The following is a 24,955-nucleotide window of genomic DNA, read 5'->3' as shown; positions in this document are numbered from 1 at the left end:
GTTCTATTTTAAATTCTCTGTCATTTAGCTCCAAGGTTTCCAATATATTAAATTTTTTCTCCATAAATTTTTTCTCATCTATCTGGGTACCTCTCTGTCTTTTATGTCCATAATATTCAAGTTTTTTTCCTTAATGGCATCTGAGGGTGGTTTTGTTGATAGTACTAATGAGAATTAATAAAGAATAAAAAGTAAAAAAAATATTATTTTTCTTTTTTTTCCCCTCTACTCTTCTCTCCCCTCCTTCTGGAGAAAAAATTGTGAATTATATTGTGCTAAATAGAGCAAAAACTATCAATAATGGACGGCCTGAGTTGGCCAGAAGTGACAAAGGGGCAAAATAGAAGGTATGGACCCTGAAAATGCAAAATAGGAAAAAATTTGGGTCAAGAATTAAATGATTTACTTTTAAGTGTGTTTGACTAAGAAATATAATGAAAGGGATAAGAGGGAAACAGGAAAAAGGGGAAAAAGTTAAAAAATTACTATTTTATTTAGTGGAGCAAAAACTAGATAAAATGGAGAGCCAGGGTTGGGACCACTGCTAATGAGTTTACAAAGCACAGTATAAAACACCCAAAGTGCCACAAAGAAAAATTTGTGTCCCAAATAAAATAATTTGTTCATGATTGAGGATTGAATGAGATGAAGAGTAAAGGAGAAAAGAAGAAACTAATATAGAGGGAGAAAAAAAAAGAAAGAGAAAAAAGCAAAAAGAAGGAAAAAGAACAAAGAGAGAGAGAGAGAGTTAAGGGTTTTTGAGTGCAACCCTCATAGAGAGAAATGAAGAAGAAAGAAAAGAAAATGGGAGATATAACACTCATGGGTAGTGTAGTTCAAGAAGAGGAAAGAGTAAGACTGGCAGATAATTAAGTGACCAATGTGGAAGAAGAAGAAAATAATTAAGACAAGAAGATGGAAGAAACAAAGAAACAAATAAAATAAAATGGAAAAGGTTATAAAGTCTGTGGATTTTTCTTGATTTTGAGTGGTTATCTTCTTGCTTTTTCTTTTCTGTCCCTTTTTTTGATCAGTGACTCTGTACTCCAGGTTCTGCCCCTGTGGCATGCGTAGGTAGAGGTTTGCAGTTGATAAGTCTCTATGGTGATGTCATATATTAGGCTTCAGTCTTGTTAGCAGTCGAGGCTCATTAGCATTTGCGGCTCCAACAACGAGAGAGTCCGTTTTCCCAGAGCCTCTCTCCTAGTCTTTCCTTCTGAATTAGCAACCTGATGATCTAGCTATGGGGTTTCTGCTGCATCAGCCTGGAGAGTAAGAGGCTCAAAGAGCTGGAAAAATCCCCACTGTATTCCCACTCATCGCAGGGCTCTGGGTAAGGCTCTATCAGTCAGAGCCACTAGCATTATCAGGCGGGGCTGGGAACCAACTGTTTTCAAGGTGCCTTTCTATGTGCCTCTAAGTGGGTCCAGAATGCCTCAGCACTCTGTGGGACCACTTTCCCAGACGTTTTGCACTTTGTAACATGTTTTGGCTGGGTAGAAGGTGCCCTAGTCACTGTTTGCAAAGCAGGAGGACTTACAAGCTGCCAGATACCTTTTTAACATATAGCCCTGAGTATGAAAGCTCTACCAATCAGAAGTTGCCGCCACCCCTACGTGCATGGCATAACAAGAGGCACTAAAAAATATCATGCCTCTTGTCTTAGATCACTGAACTGAGAGAGATCTTGTCAGTTAGTGTTGCAGAGGTCAGTTGGGAGGGAAGCAGACTGTGGGTTAAGCTAATCCTTCCCAGGTCTGTTAGCTTGTATGGCTCGGTGAGGCACCTCACCTGTCTGGAGAAGTTCGAGCATAGGGAATTTTGCTTTTTCACACTCCCTGCGCACCACTGAGACTCTGGTCACAGCCCACACAAAGGCCTCTGACTCTGTCCCTCTGTCCGGGAACACAGGATCACTCCCGAGGCACTCAGAGGAACCTCTCACCCACTATCCATGCTCGCCAATCAGAATATTGGGGTGGCCACCTCTTGCCCCGGGTGAGGTGCCCTGCCCGCCCCTAGAAGTTAGAGTGTAGGGAATTTTGCTTTCATGTACTCCCCACGTGCTGCTTTTCAGGGTGCAGGGGCGGCACTGAGACTCTGATTACAGCCCATGCAAAGGCTTCTGACTCTGCCCCTATGTCCAGTAACACAGGTTCCCACTCCCAGGGCTCTAGGAGGAACCTCTCACACACTATCCATGTTCGCCAACCAGGATATTGGGGCTAATGGCTGCCACACTTGCCTTTCTTTGTCTGAGTTTGGCACGTTAGCTTGTGTTGACTGGGTCATCACAAGCACAGTCTTTCCTTGGCTTGGACGTCTGTGCCACAGCCTGGCTTGGATGTTTGTGCTTTAGCCTGGCTCTATTCACCCCCTTTGCCCACCTTGGTTCCTATACTCTCAGTTCCAAGTGAAAGCAGCCCTTGTTTAGGTTAGTGAGGAAGACTGAGTGTTCCTTTCTCCGTCCTATTTCCTTTACGGTTGATTATATATTTAGTCAATTTTTTGCTCGATCATACCTTCATGTTCAGTGTGAAACTTCTAGATGCTCCAAGGATAGATTTTTCTGTCTCTAGTTGAAGAACTTGTTGAAATTTTCGGGAGATTTTTCGGTATCGATCCTTTTGGCGCCATTTCTCTGAAGTCATAATACCAGGTCATATTGTTTATTCTTAATGTCTTTCTTTTTATCTTAGTCATTGTGTAACTCATTTAGACTGTCAAATTTGATACCTGTATACATAATGGAAGACTTAGTAGAACCATTAAATGCCAAAACATATGCCTATACACAACATACTATCATTATTTTAACATCTAATCACAGACCTCTTTCCTGCTCTGAAGAAATTTACTCAGTGATAAATGCAACAGTTCAGAGTTCTAGACCCTAGTTACCCAAAAGGTGGTCCCTGGATCAGCAAAAATAACATCACCTGAGAGCTTGTTGAAAAGATAAAATCTCTGGTCTTACCTCAGATTCACTTAATCAGAATCTGTATTTCAACAAAATCCCCAGGTGATTCACAGGCACATGAAAGTTTGAAAAGCAGGGTTCTAGGGTCAAGATTCACAACCTTTTCTTTAAAGGGCCAAATATTTTAGGTTTTACAGGCTAGTCTTCTGTCCATTACTCAACTCTGTCTTTGTAGCAAAAAATCATTCACAGACAACATGTATATGAATGGGTGTGACTGTATGCCAATAAAACATTTATTTAAAAAATAGGCAGATTTGGGTCATATATTTTCTGTTCACTGTAGTTTGCCAAGCTCTATTGTGGATGGTTTCTACTTTATTTTTTCCTACCTTATATAGTTGTGAGCTCCTTGAGGACCATGCCTGTTGTTTTCTCCAGCATGGTTGGTCAATGTGACCTGGCAGTGCTCCATACATTATTGCTCATACTTTTTTTTCATGTGTGTAAGATGTTTTTTTAATTAAAAAATCAAATTAAAAAATATGTGTGCTGGAAGGAGAGCTGTTGCTCTAACACAGTAAGCCTCACAGTGTTTGGCCTCAGTACAGTACCATCTGTTAATCTTGGAAGCACAGGAACATGCTTAGTTTTCCCATTGAGAGTGGATTCAGTTCTCAGAGCTGGATTCAAAGTGACCAAGTTAAGACAAATTTATAAAGCTAGAACAAGTAGTTAGTAATGAATACTAAGAAATAATTCTCACAGGGGTGAGAATGAGCACTGGCATGACCAACAAACTTTTTTTTCCTTTAGGTCAGCATGTCTTAATATGGGGGTCTTGGTATTCAGATGATCCTGGGGCACCTGAAAATTGTATGAAAATATGTACCTATTGTATTTTTCTTAAGAAAATGTCAATAGTTTTAATAGATTCCTAAAAATCTTCACAAATGATGCAAAGATTGTAAAGAATCACTGTAGGTACACTGAAATGACAATCAAATTATAATTTAAATTCTGATTTCTTACTTTAAAGTGAAAATGGTTAATATTGTGGCAAGATAGTATTTTTGAAAATTTTTTTCTTATTTACCTGGAATTTCAACATCCCCTCTTCTCTCCATTTTGTGTGCTACAGTTGTATGAGTCTTTGTCTTAGAAGAAAGATGACAGACTAGAATGGAGAGGTTAATTCTTGACTGTTGAGTTTCAGAAGCCTAGCTCTGGGAAATGTGGTAGATGGGAACTATGAACCAGAGCAGGTACAGTGAACACAGATTTGACTATGAGAACACAGTTTCTCTGTTCCAGCTAAGAATTTCTTTTTCAGAGGGACAAGAGGTCAGTGGGAAATTGAAGAGAGCTCAGATTTTGGTTGTATCCATGAGTAAGTGGACTTATACCAGCTTCTTTAGGTTGAATCCCAGATGTGTAGAAGCACAATTATAATTTTAAATACTTTTGTAGAATTTGAAAGCAGAAGAAACCTATGTTTCCTGCCCCAGTTTGCCACATGTAGTCCAGTAAATCAGTGGGAGCCCAAGACAGAAATATCTGATAGGTTACTGGAAGAGATTAAGTCTCCTAGAATATCCTGAGTCCAAGGTAGTATAGGAGCAGCAGAATATTTTATGAGTAAATGAGAACTACACTAATGTGGCATAAAGAAATGGTAAGGCTGAAGAAGTCTTTTAGTCAGGAAAAGGAGATTGTGACAGTGATCTGTGTGCATATGAGCAAAAACCAGATGGAAATGACAGCTCAGTGGATGTGAGTGAGGTGATATGAGGCCAAGGACAAGACTGAACTTATCATGCTATTATTATCTTTTTTTTTCCTTTTTTTCTGTGACAGGGACAGAGAGAGTCACAGAGCGGGACGGGTAAGGACAGAGAGACAGGAAGGGAGAGAGATGAGAAACATCAATTCTTCGTTATGGCACCATAGTTGTTCATTGATTGCTTCCTCATATGTGCCTTGACTGGGAGTCTACAGCAGACTGAGTGACCCCTTGCTTGAGCCAGCAATCGTGGACTCAAGCTGGTGAGCCTTAATCAAACCAGATGAGTCCATGCTCAAGCTGATGACCTCGTGTTATTCAAACCAGATGAGCCCATGCTCAAGCTGATGACCTCGGTGTCTTAAACCTAGATCCTCTGCATCTAAGTCCAATGCACTATCCACTACACCTCCATCTGGTCAGTCCATGCTAATATTTTCTAACCAACATAGTAACTCAGGAAAAAGAAAGGCAACCAAGGTTAAACTTCTACCATATAAACCAGCAGTCTCTCTACTGGTTATTTACCCAAAAAACTAAAAAACATTGAGACACAAAGACACATGCACCATTATGTTCATCATAGTGCTCAAGACATGGAAACAAACAGTGTCCTTCCATAGAGTGTTGGATAAAGTTGTGGTACATATATACAATGGAATACTACTCTAACTTAAGAAATGATGACATGGTGCCATTTACGACAACATGGATGAAACTTGAGAACATTATACTGAATGAAATAAGTAAATCAGAAAAAGCTAAGAATTGTATGATTTCACACATAAGTGAGACATAAAACTGAGACGCATGGACACAGATAAAAGTGAAGTGTTTCACTGGGGGAAGGGATTATAGGATAGGTATATAGGGGGTGGAGTAAAGAGGGAAATATATAAGGTGAAAAATGATTTTATTTTGGGTGATGGGCACACAACCCAATCAACAGCTCAAATGCTATAGAAATATTTACCTAAAACCTATGTACCATTGTTGATCACTGCCACCCCATTAAATTTAATTTTCTAAATAAATTTAAAAAATTTCTTCTACCTAGTATTCAAAATAGCAATTAACTAAAGCTATGAAAATAAGAGCAGTTAATTTTTTAACCAGCTTTTTGAGTTTACGAATAGGAATTAATACTTGCCACCTGTTACAGAGGGTACCTAGAGTACTCTTAACTTTGTAGAATCATGTATTATCTTTTAATAAGCCAGTGATGCAAAAATGGATATTAGATTCACTTGAGGAGATTATATAATCCTCATCCAAGGTCATTTTGCAGATTAATTAAATTAGAATCTCTAGAGTAGGATCTAGATAACTGTATTATTTTGTGTTTCCCAAGAGAATTCAATGTGCAACCAATTTTTTTAATTGAAGAGAAAGAGAGATGAAGAGAGAGATGATGAGGAAAAGGGGGAAGCATCAATTCACAGTAGTTTGTTCTCATATGTGCCTTGACCAGAGAAGCCCAGGTTTTCAAACTGGCCACATCAGCATTCCAGGTTAATGATTTAAAATTTTTTAAACTTCATTAATTTTAATTTATTATGTTCACATAAAGTTAAGTGTACCACTCAATGTAACACCCTAATCCTCACCCCATGTCCCTAATTTATACCTCAGTTGCCCTTCTTCCCCTAAATCCTTCCCCATTCCCCCTGCGATTTGCTGTTCTGTTATCTGTATCTATGTGTTATGTGTTTAACTAATCCCTTCATTTACTCTGACCCCATACTCTCATCCTCCTTTACTCTGACAGCTGTCCCTCTGCTCCCTGTGACCCCACCTCTGCCTCTATTTAGTTCCTCAATTCACTTTGTTCATTAGATTTCACATATAAGTTAGACCATATGATATTTTTATTTTTCTACCTAGTTTATTTCACTTAGCATGGTAATCTCCAGTTCCACCCATGCCATTGCAAAAGGTAAGATTTCCTTATTTTTCATGGCTATGTAGTATTCCGTTATGTATATGTACCACAGCTTTTTAATCCATTCACCCAGTGACAAACATTTGGGCTGTTTCTAAATCTTGGCTATTGTAAACAATACTACAATGAACATGGGGGTGTGTATCCTCTTTTGAATCATTGATTTTGTATTTTTATGATATATTTTTGAAAGTGGGATAGTTGGGAGATGACATCAGAGTAATGGCGCGGTAGGAAGCGATACCAATAAATCTCCCCCAAAACTCAACAAGATCTTCAACCAGAAACAGAAAAACCTATCCTTGGAGCCTCCAGATGCTTCGCAATACACCCGAAGGTATGGTCGAGCGAAAAATTGGCTAAATATATAATCAAACCCCGAAGGAAATAGGGAGTAAGAAATGCTCCGCTTTCCTCACTAACCTAAACAGGGCTGCTTTCACTGGGAACTGAAAATATAGAAACTAAGGTGGGCAAAGGGGGTGAATAGATCCAGGCTGCGGCACAAACGGCCAAACCAGGTTGTGGCACAGAGATCCAAGCCAAGGAAAAACTGTGCCAGTGGCAAACCAGTCAATACAAGCTAACACTCGTGCCAAACCCAGACAAAGAAAGACAAGTGGGGCAGTCATTTTCCCTGATCTCCAGGTCGGTACGCGCAAATACTGGGCAAGAGATTCCTCCGAGTGCCTCAGCAGTGGGTGCTCGTGTTACCCCACAGAGAGGCAGAGTCAGGGGCCTTTGTGTGCGGAATCTCCGAGCTGCGCCAATGCCCTGAAAAAGCTGCGCACGGGGAGGGAGCGAGACCCAATTCCAACGCTGGAACTTTTCCATGCGGGTGGGGTTTCACTCAGAAGTTGAGGCGGCCAGCCTGATATCCTGGTCTACGCACACAGATAGTGAGCGAGAGATTCCTCCAAGTGCTTTGGCAGTGCGTGCCCGTGTTATCCCACAGAGGGGCAGAATCAGGGGCCTTTGTGTGGGCCAAAAGTGGAATCTCCAGACTGCCCCAGCACCCTAAAAAAGCCTCGCATGGGGAGGGAGTGAGAGCCAATTCCAATGCTGGAACTGTTCCGTGAGGGAGGAGGTTTCACTCAGAGTGTGAGACTGCCAGCCTGATATCCTGGTCTGCGCGCGCAGATAGTGAGCGAGAGTTTCCTCCAAGCACCCCGGGAGTGGGTGCCCGCCCATGTTAGAGGACAGAGTGGCAGAGCCAGAGGTCTTTGAGTGGGTGGAAGCCCTGCCTGATTATGCTAGCAGCTCTGACTGACTGAGCCTTACCCAGAGGCTGAGTGGGAATAGAGTGGGGAGTTGACAGCTCTTTGAGCCTCTTACTATCCAGGCAGAGGCAGCAGCAACCCCATAGCTGGATTATCAGGCTACTAATTGAGGAAGGAAAGACTAGGAGAGAGGCTCCAGGAACACGGACTCTCTCACTGTCGGAGCCTATAAATGCTAATGAGCCTCGACTGCCAAAGAGACTGAAGCACAATACATGACATTGCCATAGAGACTAATCAACTGCAAACCTCTACCTGAGCGTGCCAAAGGGGCAGAACCCGAGGTAGAGTCACTGACCAGGAAGAGGGAGAGAAAAGAAAAATCAAGAAGATAACCTCTCTAAATCAAGAATAATCCTCAGACTTTATAACCTATCCCATTTTATTATATTTGTTTGTTTGTTTCTCTTATCTTTATTCTTGATTTTTTTTTTCCTCCTCCAATTTGGTCGTTTAACTCTCTACTCGTCTTACTCTCTCCTCTCCTTGAACTACACTACAAATAAGTGTTACATCTCCCATTATCTTTTCTTTCCTCTTTCTTTCTCTATGAGGGTTGCACTCCAAAACCCTTAACTCTCTCTCTCTCTCTCCTCTTTTTTCTTTTTTCTTCTTTTAGTGGTTCCCTCTTTTTTCTTTCTCTCTCTCTTTCTTTTCTCCCTCTATATTAGTTTCTTCCTTTCTCTTTTACATATCCTCTCATTCAAACCTCAATAACGAACAAATTCTCTTATCTGGGACTCAAACTTATGTTTGTGGCATTTTGGGGGGATTTTACTTCACCTTTTTAACTCACTAGCAGTGTTCCCATCCCTGGCTCTCCATTTTATCTAGTTCTTGTTCCACTAAATACAATAGTAACTTTTGAATTTGTCCCCCCATTTTCCTGTTTCCCTCTTATTCCTCTCATCATAACTCTTAGTCAACCAACACCAAAAAGCAAATAATTTTATTCTTGACACAAATTTTTTCCTTATTTTCTTTTTGTGGGTCCATACCCCCCTTTTTTTGTTTTTGTTTGTATGTTTGTTTGTTTTTTGTTTTTTGCCCCTTTATTACTTTTCCCCGATTCAGGCCCTCCATTAAAGGCATTGTTTGTTCTATTTAGTACAATATAATTCACAGTTCACCACAAGATTTTCTCAAGAAAGAGGGGAGAGGAGAGGAGAGGAAAAGGAATAATTTCCTTTTTTAATTTTTATTTTATTTTTCTTTATTTAATTATTAATTTAAAAAAACAACTCTTTTTTATTTTATTGGGGTGACATCAATAAATCAGGGTACATACATTCAAAGAAAACATTTCCAGGTTATCTTGCCATTTAGTTCTGTTGCATACCCATCACCCAAAGAGAGATCGTCCTCCGCCACCCTCCATCCAGTTCTCTCTGTACCCCTCCCCCTCCCCTCTCCCTCATTTCCTCCCCCCACCCCCTGTAACCACCACACTCCTGTCCATGCCTCTTAGTCTCGCTTTTATGTCCCACCAATGTATGGAATCCTGCAGTTCCTGTTTTTTTCTGATTTGCTTATTTCACCCCGCACAATGCTACCAAGACTCCACCATTCCACTGTAAGTGATCTGATGTCATCATTTCTCCTAGCTGAATAGTATACCCTGGTGTATATGTGCCCCATCTTCTTCATACAGTCCTCTATTTTTTTTTGTACAGTGATTAAAAGCCTTTAAGCAAACTCTTGGTCAATACAGCAAGAATCCATAAAAGAGTAGTGTCCTTAACATGTTCACCAAGTCCAAGTTGGCCCCATCACCATGCCAAATCCCTGAAAAATGCAACCCAACCACAGTTCAGTCTGTTAGGAGCTGTCACAGGGAGAAGGAGTCCAGGAAAGTTCCCCACAGGAAAAGTTTGCATGGCACTGGAATTGTTGTCACCATTCTATACTTTGCAGCTCATGTACAAGTCCCAATGACCGCTGCTTCTAGCTGGTAATAATTCAGGTAGACTGGAAAAAGCCATTTGCAGCATGCGTGGATATGGAGCTTCTGTTTTCCTCTGCCTGGAGAGTTGAGACCAGGTTGCTTTTCCCTGGAGCTCTGTGACTGTGGCATGGAAAAGAGAACCTTGGGGTACACTAAGCTGGGTGGCAAAGGTAAATTCATAATACAAGTTGGCAAAAGGAGGAAAGAGAGCTCTAAATTAGGAGTAGGTCCTAGCGTGAAATATAAGTGGGGCATTGAGGTAGGAGGGATAAAAGAAACACTAAATATTAAGCAAAGCAGCAGAAAATAGGACTATCAACACCCACAACAGAAATCTTTGAGGGAAGAATAGAAAATCTGACTATTCAGGCAAAACATAGTTAAGTGGCCCTTGTGCAAATGAGATCAATTTACCTGCTTCTTGGAAGAAATACCCTAGGCTTGTTCACAGTGTCGTAGATGGGGCCGACGGCCCTGGGCACCTTCATCCTTCAGTGGCAAACCCCAGCTTTCTGGGCAAGGTTAGGTCATAGGTGGCTGGAGCAGGACTGGAAGAGACTGAACCCTCCCTTAGAGGAGTGAGGGGGAAGCCCTCCTTCCAGTGTCCCTGTTTCCTCACAGCAGAGGCGTGTAAGCCTGGCAGGCTTTAGCTCAATGACCTTCCTTTCCACTATTGAAGAAGGACCCAGATGGCATCCTATGAGACCCCTTTGGGGCGTAGGAGCCTTTAAGGATGTATCCTAAAAGCTGGTAGTTCCCCTGATCTCTATTGGGCTTTTTCTGCCTCTAGTTATCTTAAAAGCCATTCTCAGAAGATCTCGCTGAGGGGTTTGAGGATCCCCATCCGCCTATATAAATCTTTTCCATATATCTGGAGCTATTTGGAAAAAGACAAAACAGTGTTATTAGCTAGATCTAATAAAGGAGGTAGTAGTTTGCAGGCGAAAAAGCTTTGGTGTCTCCTGTTCATCAGCATTAAAAAAAAATGTAAATTTTTTTTTAAGTAAAAAGCATGATATGGTAGACCCGTCAGAGTCATTGGCCTGGTGTGCAGGATTCCCGGGTTCGATTCCTGGCCAGAGCATACAGGAGAAGCGCCCATCTACCTCTCCACCCCTCTTCTCCTTCCTCTTCGTCTCTCTCCTCCCGCCTGCAGCCAAGGCTCCACCAGAACAAAGCCACCCTGGGCACTAAGGATGGCCCCATGGCCTCCACCCCAGTCGCTAGAATGGCTCCAGTTGTAACAGAGCAAAACCCCAGATGGGCAGACCATTCCCCCCTGGTAGGCATGCCAGGTGGATCCCAGTCAGGCGCATGCAGGAGTGTGTCTGACTGCCTCCCCACCTCCATCCTCAGAAAAATACGAAAAATAAATAAAAGAAAAAATACTACAAAAAATAGGGGGGCTTTCCCTTGTGCTAAAGCTCCAGGGAGCATGGAGTGAGCTTGAGTATGTTCTATGAAACATGGAGCTCTATGTTGATATATAAGTCTTTGAAGAAGGAGGAACTGCTGAAATAGTTTATCAGCATTTGTCCCTAAGACAGCAGTCTTTAAAGTGGAAACACCATACGTAAATATTTGCTGTCTGTCTATAGATTAAGGGGGGAATATGGCAAATGCTGAAAAGCCATGATCTTTGTGCCTCTCCCCTCCCCAAGCCCCTCCCTCTCCTCCCCCCACCCTGTAACCCCAACACTGTTGTTCATATCTCTGAGTCTCATCTTTATGTCCCGCCTATGTATGGAATCATATAGTTCTTAGTTTTTTTCTGATTTACTTCTTTCATTCAGTATAATGTTATCAAGGCCCATCCATGTTGTTGTAAAAGATCCTATGTCATCATTTCTTATGGGTGAGTAAACAGAGAAATAAAACCACATATATATAGTCAAATAATTTTTGATAAAGGGGCCAACAACACACAATGGAGAAAAGAAAGCCTCTTCAATAAATGGTGCTGGGAAAACTGGAAAGCCACATGCAAAAGAATGAAACTGGACTACAGTCTGTCCCCCTGTACTAAAATTAACTCAAAATGGATCAAAGATCTAAACATAAGACCTGAAACAATTAAGTACATAGAAGAAGACATAGGTACTAAACTCATGGACCTGAGTTTTAAAGAGCATTTTATGAATTTGACTCCAAAAGCAAGAGAAGTGAAGGCAAAAATTAATGAATGGGACTACATCAGACTAAGAAGTTTTTGCTCAGCAAGAGAAACTGTTAACAAAATAAACAGAAAGCCAACTAAATGGGAAATGATATTTTCAAACAACAGCTCAGATAAGGGCCTAATATCCAAAATATACAAAGAACTCATAAAACTCAACAACAAACAAACAAACAATCCAATAAAAAAAATGGGAAGAGAACATGAACAGACACTTCTCCAAGGAAGAAATACAAATGGCCAACAGATATATGAAAAGATGCTCATCTTCTTTAGTTATTAGAGAAATGCAAATCAAAACTGCAATGAGATACCACCTCACACCTGTTAGATTAATTATTATTAACAAGACAGGTAATAGCAAATTTTGGAGAGGCTGTGGAGAAAAAGGAACCCTCATACACTGTTGGTGGGAATGTAAAGTAGTACAACCATTATGGAAGAAAATATGGTTTTTCCTCAAAAAATTGAAAATAGAACTACCTTATGACCCAGCAATTCCTCTACTGGGTATATACCCCCAAAACTCAGAAACATTGATACGTAAAGACACATGCAGCCCCATGTTTATTGCAGCATTGTTCACAGTGGCCAGGACATGGAAACAACCAAAAAGCCCCATCAATAGATGACTGGATAAAGAAGATGTGGCACATATACACTATGGAATACTACTCAGCCTTAAGAAATGATGACATCGGGTCATTTACAGCAAAATGGTGGGATCTTGATAACATTATACGAAGTGAAATAAGTAAATCAGAAAAAACCAGGAACTATATTATTCCATACGTAGGTGGGACATAAAAGTGAGACTAAGAGACATTGGTAAGAGTGTGATGGTTATGGGGGGAGAGGGGAGAGGGAGAGGGAAAGGGGGAGGGGGAGGGGCACAAAGAAAATTAGATAGAACAGAAACAGAGGACAATCTGACTTTGGGTGATGGGTATGCAACATAATTGAACGACAAGATAACCTGGACTTGTTATCTTTGAATATATGTATCCTGATTTATTGATGTTGCCCCATTAAAAAAATAAAATTATTAAAAAAAAGAAAAAGTTCAAAAAAAAAGTGGAATAGTTGGGTTTAATGGCAGTTCCATTTTTAAGTTTTTGAGGAAACCCCATACTATTCTCTACAGCATCTGCACGACTCTGCATTTTCACCAATAATGCAGGACGGTTCTCTTTTCTCCACACACTCGCCAGCACTTATTGTGTATTAATTTCTTAATGAGTGCATTTCTGACAGGTGTGAGGTGGTATTTATTTGTGGTTTTAATTTGCATTTCACTCATGATTAGTGATGTTGAAAAATTTTTTATATGCCTATTGGCCATCTGTATGTTCTTTTTGGAGAAATGTATATTCAGTTCTTTTGTTCATTTTCTAATTGGATTGTTTACCTTACTGGTGTTGAGTTTTAGAAGTTCTTTATAAATTTTAGTTATTAACCCCTTATCAGACATATTGGTGAATATGTTCTCCCATTGTGTGGGTTGTCTTTTTATTTTGTTCATATTTTTTGCTCTGCAAAAGCTTTTTAGTTTGATATAGTCCCATTTGTTCATCCTATTTTTTATTTCACTTCCTTGTGGAGATAAATCATCAAAAACATTGCTAGAAGACATATTGGAGAGTTTACTGTCTATGTTTTCTTCCAGGATGTTTATGGTTTTACTGCTTTTAAGTGTTTTATCCATTTTGAGTTTATTTTTTGTGAATGGTATAAGTTGGTGGTTTAGTTTAATTTTTTTGGATTTACCTGTCCAATTTTTCCAACACTATTTATTAAACAGACTGTCCTTATTTCATTGTATGCTTTTACTTCCTTTATCAAATATGAATTGCCCATAAATGTGCGGGTTTACTTCTGGGTTCTCTGTTCTTTTCCATTGACTTGTATGCTTGTTCTTAAGCCAGTACCAAGCTGTTTTGATTAAAATGGCCTTTTAGTATAAGTTGATATCAGGGAGTGTGATACCTCCCACTTTATTCTTTATTTTCAAGATTGCTGAGGCTATTTGTGTTCTTTTTTGGTTTTGTATAGATCTTTGGAATATTTTTCTATATCGTTGAAGTATGCTTTTGGTATACTAATAAGAATTGCATAAATTTAAAGATTTATTTGGGTAATATAGACATTTGAATGATGTTCATTCTTCTTATCCATAAACAGAGTATATGCTTCAACTTGTTTGTATCTTTTTTATTTATTTATTCAATATCTTATAATTTTCCAAGTACAAGTCTTTTACCTGCTTTTTAAAATTTACTCATAGGTACTTTATTAATTTTTTGTTGTTACAGTAGTGAAGGGGATTGTTTCCTTAATTTCCCTTGCCGACAGTTTATTGTTGGTGTGTCAAAATGCCTCTGATTTCTAAATATTAATTTTGTATAATGGCACCTTGTTAAATTCACTTGTCAAGTCCAGCAGTTTTTTAAATAAGACTTGAGGGTTTTCTATGTATAGTATCAAGTCATCAATAAATAATGATAGTTTTACTTCTTTTCCAATTTGGATACCTTTTATTTCTTCTTGTCTGATTGCTGTGGCTAGAACTTCTAGAACTATGTTAAATAAGAGGGGTAAAAGGGGGCCATCCTAGAGAATTTACCATGAGCACTTGTAAAGAATGTACATTCTGCTGCACTGTGGTAAAAGGTTACAAAGATATTAATTATATCCAGTTGATCTAGTGTGTCATTTAAGGCTGCTGTTTTCTTCATTATTTTTTTGTCTGGAGGATCTATCCATTGATGTTAGTGGAGTATAAAAATTCCCTACTGTCATAGTTTTGCTGTTGACCTCACCCTTTATTTCCATCAAAATTTACTTTATGTATTTAGGTGCTCTTATGCTAGGCACATAAATATTTACAGTGTTTATATTCTGCTGTTGTATTTCTCCCTTTATCATTATGTAGTGACCTTCTTTATCCCTTACTATAGCCTTTGTGTTAAAGGCTATCTTGTCAGATATAAGTATTCCTACCCCAGCTTTTTTTTTCATTTTTATTTGCATGAAATATTTTTTCCATTCTTTCACTTTCAGTGTATGTGTATCTTTTGTTCTGACGTTGGTCTCTTGTCGACAGCATATATATAGATCTTGTTTTTTTATCTATGCAGCCATCCTATGTCATTTGATTGGAGCATTTATTTCATTTACATTTAAGATCATTATTGATATGTACTTATTTATTGCCACTTCATTCTTTAAATCTACAATCCTCTTTTTCTTTATTTATTTTTTATTTGCTCTTTTTACAGCAGGCCCCTTAATATTTCTTGCAGTACTTGTTTGGTTGTAATGATTCCATGAGTGTTTTTTGTCTGGGAAACTTTTTATTTCTTCTTCAAATTTAAGTAGGTTTGCTAGATAAAGTAGTCTTGGTTGTAGGTTCTGGTTTTGCATTACTTTGAATATTTCTTGCCATTCCTTTCTGGCTTTAACTCTTTCTGTTGAGAAGTCTAATGTCATCTTTATGGGGGTTCCTCTGTAGGTAATTAACTTCTTTTGTCCTGCAGCTTTTTTTATTCTTTCTTTGTCTCATAATTTTGGCATTTTAATTTTGGTGTGTCTTCACATAGGTCTCCTTGGGTTCCTCTTTAATGGGACTCTGTGTTTTCTGAACTTGTATGACTTTATCCCTTCATCAATTTAGGGAAAATTAGAACTATGATTTCTTCAAACAGATTCTCTATTCCTTGTTCATTCTCTTCTCCTTCAGGAACTCCTATGATGCAGATGTTGTATCTTTTCATGTTGTCACAGAGGTCTCCTAGAATTTACTTGATCTTTTTGTGTCCTTTTTGTTTGGTGTTCTACTTCTCTTCCTATGTTTATTTTGTTTTCTTAATCATTGATCTGATCATCTGCTTCATCCATCTCCTGTTGATTCCTTGTAGTGCAGCTTTCATTTATGATATTGTATTTGTTATTTCTGAGAGCTTATTTTTTATGATGCTTGCTATCTCTTTATTTAGGTGCTTATTATGCCCATTCATTGTTGCTCTAACATCTTGAGCATCCTTAAAGTCATTATTTTAAACTCTGCATTTGGTAGTTTGGTTACTGTCATTAGTTCCTTTTCTGGGGATTTCTCTTATTGATTCATTTGGGTCACATTTCTTTGTCTGCCAATTTTGTCTGTGTATTAGGTAGCACAATCTGACCTTAAAATTTTATTTGTCTTTATGAAGATGATGAACTCGGTGGTACTGACCTCCAATCTACTTGTTTTCCTTGTTCAAGGAATGCTTCTTGAGGGCACTGTTTTTCTTCATGTTATTTATGAGTATTGAATACAGTTGCTTTTTTCATGGGTACAGGAATTTCTTCAGGCTGGCTGGCTCCCAGGTTGATGCTTTATTCACTGTGCCACCATAGGTCAGGCACAACCAAGGTTAAGAAAGACAACTATAGGATAATCTTTATGGAAAACAAGACAGTAATTTGAAGTTTACATGGTGAAAATGAAAGCAAAACCTAATGGATAAGTTATATGAATTGAGTGTACATTGTTTTCAGGCATTCATCTTCACTGCAAGGGTTGCTTTGATAGTAGGGTTAGAAAGTCAGCCTATGATGGTCTGGATGGTGCCGCCAATGTTTGCCTCAGCTACTTTCTGTGTCTTCTGCTTTCCTAGATACAAAAGCCTCTTTTGAGGGACACATTATTTCCTTAGTCTAATTAATAACTTCAATCTGGTATTGTTTAGTCCTTCAGGCTTGCGAGACATTCTGTATCTTAAAGGTCATTGCATATCCCTGCTTTAACTCCATACATACTGACTTAAAATGTAACTCAGAGGGCAACATCAGAAACCACAGATCTCTTTAGAAAGGCTATTAATAAATAATATTGACAAAGGTACATCTTGCTGATTTAAAAGGAGATTCCCATCTACATGTTCTTTGAAAACATTGTCCAAATATCATGGCAGACATTTTCCCACTGAGTTAAATAATGGAGATGAAGAAATAACTTGTATGCAAGTCCATGTAATCTTATGCCATGTTATATGGAGCAATGCTCTTAAATGTTAACCAGGTAAATTAGTTAGCAAGCATTTATTGAATACCTATTATCTGTCAAACAAAGAATTCATGAAAACAAAATTAAGGGACCAAAAGTCTGGCTGAAGATTAATGATCTATTCTACTACCTCTCTGGGCAGTTGTTTATCTCAATGTATGCACTATAATCACTTATAAATTTCCTGCAATATGCCTGCATTTTGAAAGAGCTAGTGATGGTTTTTTATGATATTGTTAGGTTTATCACATGCATACCTGTATACACACACACACACACACACACACACACACACACTTACTGATATTCTTTTGGCCAAGCATGGATTATGGCTTAAGTGATAAAGCCACACATGGAAAAAAGGCTTAAGTGATGCTTCTTTTCTGAGCATGTAGCTAAGGCCATTTTGATGGCAATATACATTTTTTTCTTTCATAATATTAGACCTTGAATATTCCATGTTTTCTCTTGCCTTAAATCCACACATTAGCCAGAGTTATTTTTGGGATATTTTAAAGATAGTTATTATTTTTTCCTATTTTAAAAATTTTTTAATTCAGTTGATTTGGATAACATTGATTAATAAAATTATATATAAAAATATATAGGTTTCAGGTATACAAAAATTATTATGTTTCACCCTATTTAAAAATTTAAGTGCATTCCCATTGCCCTTAGAATAAAATATAACAGCTAAAATTTTATTTATTTATTTATTTATTTATTTATTTATTTATTTATTTTTCAGTGAGGTGAGAAGGCAAAGAAGAAGACTCCTTCATGTGAGCTGACCTAGATCCACCTGGTAAGCCCCTACCTGGGTGTTACTCTGTCTATTTGGATCCACTGCTCTGTTGCTCGGCAACTAAGCAATTTCAGCATCTGAGGTGAGGCCATGGAGCCATCCACAATGCCTGTGGTCAAATTGCTCCAATCGAGCCATGTCTGCTGGAGGGAAAGAGAGAAAAAGAGAAAAGGGAGGGGTGTTGAAGCAGATGGTCTCCTCTCCTGTGTGTCCTGACTGGTAACCTAACCTGGAACTTTTACAAACTGGGCCAGTGCTCTAACATTGAGCCAATAGGCCAGGGCCTAACAGCTAAAGATTTAAATATGACTTATAATTCCAGTCTCTCAACCTTTGCAGAAAATTTTTCCTTAGTTTCCCACTCTACTCCTACCCTCACTGGGTATCCTTTTGTGTTCCCTAATCATAGCAAACACCATACTTTATTATAATTGCTTGATAAATTATCCATTTACCCAATAGACTTTAGGACAAAGTTTAGATATTTATAATTGTATCTCAGATTTCTATCCCAGTAATTGGCACACACTAGTTGCTCAATAAATATTTTTTGCATGAAATAATGAATGTCTCTTTCTTATTCTTTTGGATAGCTATAAAACAGAGGGCCCTCAGATTATAACAAAATTTTTTTCCTGTGATAGTGATGTAACCTGAATTTTGGTGTAAGCCAAAACAAACCCTAGCCTAACACAAATGGAACACTTGCACTATTAACAGTGTACAATGACATAGGGAGATAAACTGGGGGACACCAACTCCCTCACTGATATGCAGCATTACTGAGTATTCTTCCACCATAAACAACCAAACTAGTTTGCCCATATAGTTTTTAAGTATGATACTAATGGCATAAGTGGAAACCCTCATGTCTCAATTTGTTTAAGTTTTTATCCTAAAGTTGAAATGTCGTACGTCAAGATGTCATAACCTAAGGACCCCCTGTACAAATAATATAGACTGAGTGGCTTAAGCAACAGACATTTATTTGTCACAGCTCCAGAAGCTGGGAAGTCCAAGATTAGTGTGCTAGCAAATTTGGTTTCTGGTGAGAACCTACTTCTTGTATTCTAGATGGGCTATACTGTTACTGTGTCATCACTTGGAAGAAAGGACAAGGCTGCTTTCTGGAGTCTCTTTTTTTGTGACAGAGTCAGAGAGACAGAGAAAGGGACAGATAGGGAAAGACTGGAAGAGAGAGAGATGAGTAGCATCAATTTTTGTTGCAACACTTTAGTTGTTCACTGATTGCTTCTCATATGTGCCTTCACCAGGGGGCTACAGCAGAGTGAGTGACCCCTTGCTCAAGCCAGTGACCTTGGGCTCAAGCCAGCAACCTTGGACTCAAACCAGTGACCTTTGGGCTCAAGCCAGTGACCATAGGGTCATGTGTATAATCCCATGCTCAAGCCAGCAACCTCGTGCTCAAGCTGGATGAGCCCACACTCAAGCCAGCAACCTCAGGGTTTTGAACCTGGGTCCTCCATGTCCCAGTCTGATGTTCTATCCACTGCAATAACACCTGGTTAGGCTCTGTATTCTCTTTTATAAGGCCATTGATCCTATTCATGAGGGATCCACCCAGTAGTGGAATTCCAATAATTTAACAACCAGTTCAACCCTAGCCAGAGAGTAGGGCCAGGTGTTGGAGAGCTTGGATCGCATACACAGGACAAGATGGTATCTTCCACACAGCTGAGTTTCCACCAGCGGCCTCTTCTGGAGCAGCTCCACCAGGAGGAGTTGAGTAAGTTCAAGTCTCTGTTGAGGAACCTTTCCCCACACGATGAGTTACAGCACGTTCCCCAGACGGAGCTGGAACAGGCCAACAGGAAACAACCGGCAGAAGTTCTCACCTCCTGCTGCCCCCGCCCTTGGGTGGAGAAGGTGACCATCCAGGCCTTTGACAAGATGGGCTGCACAGGTCTGTCTACGAGAGCAGAGGATGAACTCAGAGCGCTGGCACAAGTACAGGGAGAAGGTGCCCCAAGCCCAGATGAAAAAGGAAATTTGGAAGAACAAGAGGCAGCTCACATCACTGAAGGTAAACAGGAGGGATCCAGAAGTATGCGGAAGAAGACACTCTGGAAGAAAAACCTTTGGCCGGGAGCCAGTGGAGACATCCACCATTTCCCCCAGGGATATGAGAGGCTGGTCCCCTTCTATAACCCAGAAATGTTTGCAGGGCCATTTCCACACACGGTGGTGCTGCACGGGCCCCGCAGGCGTCGGTAAAACCGTGCTGGCCAAAAAATGGATTATAGACTGGACACAGCACAACCTCCCCAAGACACTGCAATCCGCCTTCTACCTCAGCTGCAGGGACCTGAGCCGCCAGGGGACGTGCACTTTTGCGGAGCTGATAGCCAAGAAGTGGCCACACATGCAGGAAGCCGGCCCCAAGATCCTCACCCAAGCACAGAGATTTCTGTTTGTCGTTGATTGGTTTGATGAACTGAGAGTCCCCTCGGGGTCACTCGCCCAGGACATCTGTGGCAACTGGAAGAAGCAGAAGCCAGCGGGCACCCTGCTGGGCAGTTTGCTGAAGAGAAAGCTGTTCCCAAGGCCACACTGCTGGTCACCACACGCCTGGGGGCCCTGGGCTAGCTCCGGCTCCTGGTGTAACAGCTGCTCTTCATCGAGGTGGAGGGGCTCTCGGAGCGGGACAGGAGGGACTATTTTCTGAGGAATTTCGGCCAGAAGGACCCAGTCCTGTGAGCTCTCGAGGCGATGGAGAGCAACCTGGCTCTGTCTCACATGGCTGTAGCACCCATCATGTGCTGGGTGGTCTGCACGTGTCTGCAGGTGCAGATGGAGAAGGGCGAGGACCCTGCCCCGATGTGCCACACCACCACCTCGCTGTACCTGTGCTTCCTGTGCGGCCAGTTCGCACAGAGCCTGGGCAGCTCCCTGGGTCCCCGCCCCTCACCCCACTGAGTACCGTGTGTCTCCTGGCCGCCCAGGGCACGTGGGCACAGACGTCCGTCTTTGATGGAGAAGACCTCGGGAGACTTTGGGTCACAGAGGCTGATTTCCAGCCCTTCCTGGATAGGAGTATCCTCCAGGAGGACGCTGACTGTGAGGGCCACCATGCCTTCCTCCACCTCAGTGTCCAGCAGTTTCTGGCCGCCCTGTTCTACGTGCTGGACAGCAACGTGCAGAGGGACAGGGACAGGCACCCCAGGGACGTGGGGGACACACAGAGGCTGCTGTCCAAGGAAGAGAGACTGAGGAACCCCACCCTGAACCTGGTGGGTCACTTCTTATTCGGGGTCGCAAACGAGAAGAGAGCCTGGGAGCTGGAGGCCATGTTCTGCAGGCCAGGTGTCTGCGCGGGTCAAGCGGGAATTACTGAGGTCGGTGTCCTCCAGGATTCAACCTTTCTCCTCTGTGGCGCGTGCGAAGGAGGCGGTGTCCTGTCTGTATGAGTCTCAGGAGGAATCGCTGGTGAAGGTGGCCGTGGCCCATGTCGAGGTCGTGTCTCTGCATTTGCAGAATCAAACGGACATCGTGTACGCATCGTTCTGCCTCCAGCATTGTGAGAACTTGCAGAGGGTTTCCCTGCAGGTGGACAAGGGGGTGTTCTTGGAGAATGACGGCACATCAGAGTCAGACACGTGGGCAGAGAGGTCCCAGAATGATCAACACATGCTTCCCTTCTGGATGGACCTTTGTTCTATGTTTGGCTCAAACAAGAAACTGACATTTCTGGACATCAGTCAGAGCTTCCTCAAGTTCTCATCTGTTAAGATTCTTTGTGAAAAAATCACCTCTGCGACCTGCAACCTCCAGAAAGTGGTCCTCAGAAATATCTCCCCACCTGATGCTTATCGGAATTTCTGCATCATTTTTGCTGGTTACCAGGCACTGACGCATCTGTCCCTTCAAGGAAACGACCAGAACGATATACTTTCCCTGCTGTGTGGGGTCCTGAGACACCCAAAGTGCAGTCTGCAATATCTCAGGTTGATATCTTGTTCTGCCACCTCTCAGCAATGGGCCTTGTCCTCTGTCCTCGAGACCAACCAGTCCCTCATGTGCTTGAATCACATGGCTACAGAGCTCCTGGATGAGGCCACCAAGTCACTGTACGTGACTCCGAGGCACCCCAAGTGCTTCCTGCAGAGGCTGTCATTGGCAAACTGTCTCCTTACAGTAGCCTATTGCAAGGAGCTCTCCTTTGCTTTGATTGTCAATCAGAGGCTGACCCACCTGTGCTTGGCCAAGAATGACCTGGGGGATCGTGGGCTGAAACTTCTGTGCGAGGGCTTGAGTTATCCTGAATGTCAACTACAAACCCTGGTGCTGTACTACTGTAACATAACCCAGGATGGCTGCATTAATCTCTCCATGCTTCTGCAACAAAACTCAAGCCTCCCGCACTTGGACCTGGGACTGAATCACATCGGAATCACTGGACTGAAGTTTCTGTGCAAGGCTTTGAAGAAACCGCTGTGTAACCTAAGATGTCTATGATTATGGGGATGTGCAACCACCCCATTCAGTTGTGCCGACCTCTCATCTGCCCTTCACAACAACCAGAACCTCACTGCTCTGGACCTGGGCCAGAATTCCTTGGGGTATAGTGGAATAAAGATGCTGTGTGATATCCTGAAACTTCAAAGTTGCCCTCTCCAGAAGCTCAGGTTGAAGATAGATCAATCTGATGCTCAAACCCAGGAGCTACTAAGGGAAGTCAGAGAGAGCAACCCAAATCTAACTATTGAGAGAGATAACCAAGAGCCAAAAAATAACAGACTTTCTTCTTGTGACTTTATTTTCTGAGTCCCCCTGGAGCCAATCATTCTGCAATCAAGTCATGGATCTTCAAGGTGATGGTGAACTTCCTTCCTATGAGCCCTCTCAGCACCATTAGCAGCTGGGCCGGATGTAATTTTAGTCTTGGTTGTGTTTCTAACTTACATAAAACATGCACAAGTCACTTAACCCTGTTATGGTGAAATGTCTGCACCATGGGGATATCAAAAAATAAAGATAAAAAAACAAAAAAAAAACCCCAACCAGTTCTCTGCCCTAATGGCAGTTTTAAGTATACAAAAATGAAATATTGAGAGTTAGTTAATTATTTTATGCATTTAATACTGAAATAAAAATAATAAAAGACGTACACAAGGCTATATTATGTTATACAAAAGTTTTTTTAATTAATAAAAATATTAAATAATACTTGACAAAAAACAGTAAAACTGTTCTTTAAGGTGTTTCCATATTGCTTCTTTTATTTATTTTTTTATTTTGTTACAGAGAGAGAGTCAGAGAGAGAGGATAGGTAGGGACAGACAGACAGGAATGGAGAGAGATGAGAAGCATCAATCATCAGTTTTTCGTTCCGACACTTTAGTTGTTCATTGATTGCTTTCTCATATGTGCCTTGACCATGGGCCTTCAGCAGGCTCAAGCCAGTGACCCTGGGTCCAAGCTGGCGAGCTTTTCGCTCAAACCAGATGAGCCTGCACTCAAGCTGGCGACCTCGGAGTCTCGAACCTGGGTCCTCCGCATCCCAGTCCAATGCTCTATCCACTGCGCCACTGCCTGGTCAGGCTCCATATTGCTTCTTGATTGGCATCTTTACTAGCAATTTCTTTTCACCTATTGATAAAATGAACATTACTACATGTGCTTAGAATACACTGTTGTGCAGATGAATGTTAAAAAAGAATTAAGAAATGTAAATTTTCACATATATATAGTCAAATAATTTTTGATAAAGGGGCCAACAACACACAATGGAGAAAAGAAAGCTTCTTCAATAAATGGTGCTGGGAAAACTGGAAAGCCACATGCAAAAGAATGAAACTGGACTACAGTTTTTCCCCCTGTACTAAAATTAACTCAAAATGGATCAAAGATCTAAACATAAGACCTGAAACAATTAAGTACATAGAAGAAGACATAGGTACTCAACTCATGGACCTGAGTTTTAAAGAGCATTTTATGAATTTGACTCCAAAGGCAAGAGAAGTGAAGGCAAAAATTAATGAATGGGACTACATCAGACTAAGAAGTTTTTGCTCAGCAAGATAAACTGATAACAAAATAAACAGAAAGCCAACTAAATGGGAAATGATATTTTCAAACAACAGCTCAGATAAGGGCCTAATATCCAAAATATACAAAGAACTCATAAAACTCAACAACAAACAAACAATCCAATAAAAAAATGGGAAGAGGACATGAACAGACACTTCTCCCAGGAAGAAATACAAATGGTCAACAGATATATGAAAAGATGCTCATCTTCTTTAGTTATTAGAGAAATGCAAATCAAAATTGCAATGAGATACCACCTCATACCTGTCAGATTAGCTATTATTAACAAGACAGGTAATAGCAAATGTTGGAGAGGCTGTGGAGAAAAAGGAACCCTCATACACTGTTGGTGGGAATGTAAAGTAGTACAACCATTATGGAAGAAAGTATGGTGGTTCCTCAAAAAACTGAAAATAGAACTACCTTATGACCCAGCAATCCCTCTACTGGGTATATACCCCCAAAACTCAGAAACATTGATACGTAAAGACACATGCAGCCCCATGTTCATTGCAGCATTGTTCACAGTGGCCAAGACATGGAAACAACCAAAAAGCCCTTCAATAGATGACTGGATAAAGAAGATGTGGCACATATACACTATGGAATACTACTCAGCCTTAAGAAATGATGACATCGGGTCATTTACAGCAAAATGGTGGGATCTTGATAACATTATACGAAGTGAAATAAGTAAATCAGAAAAAAACAGGAACTGCATTATTCAATACGTAGGTGGGACATAAAAGTGAGACTAAGAGACATTGATAAGAGTGTGATGGTTACGGGGGGGAGAGGGGAGAGGGAGAGGGAAAGGGGGAGGGGGTGGGGCACAAAGAAAACTAGATAGAAGGTGACAGAGGACAATCTGACTTTGGGTGATGGGTATGCAACATAATTGAATGACAAGATAACCTGGACTTGTTCTAGTTGAATGTATGTATCCTGATTTATTGATGTTACCCCATTAAAAAAATAAAATTAAAAAAAAAAGAAATGTAAATTT

The 24,955-nt window shown here is 40.7% G+C and overlaps 1 long non-coding RNA gene and 1 pseudogene across 2 annotated transcripts in view; both read left to right on the top strand.

The window, feature by feature from the left end:
* LOC136316867 (uncharacterized) overlaps window positions 1-24,955 on the top strand; it is a 278,566-nt gene that overhangs the window by 206,468 nt on the left and 47,143 nt on the right. For both annotated transcript variants that reach the window (XR_010727813.1, XR_010727812.1), the window contains one exon: window positions 17,842-17,898. This is a non-coding gene — a long non-coding RNA (uncharacterized lncRNA). The remainder of the gene's footprint in view (window positions 1-17,841; window positions 17,899-24,955) is intronic.
* LOC136316703 (NACHT, LRR and PYD domains-containing protein 2 pseudogene) lies at window positions 19,576-22,683 on the top strand (annotated as a pseudogene).

Source organism: Saccopteryx bilineata, chromosome X, assembly GCF_036850765.1.
Source record: "Saccopteryx bilineata isolate mSacBil1 chromosome X, mSacBil1_pri_phased_curated, whole genome shotgun sequence".
NCBI classification, from domain to species: Eukaryota; Metazoa; Chordata; class Mammalia; order Chiroptera; family Emballonuridae; genus Saccopteryx; species Saccopteryx bilineata.
The sequence above is the reverse complement of the archived record's forward strand: the minus strand, read 5'-3'. Positions and strand labels throughout refer to the sequence as shown.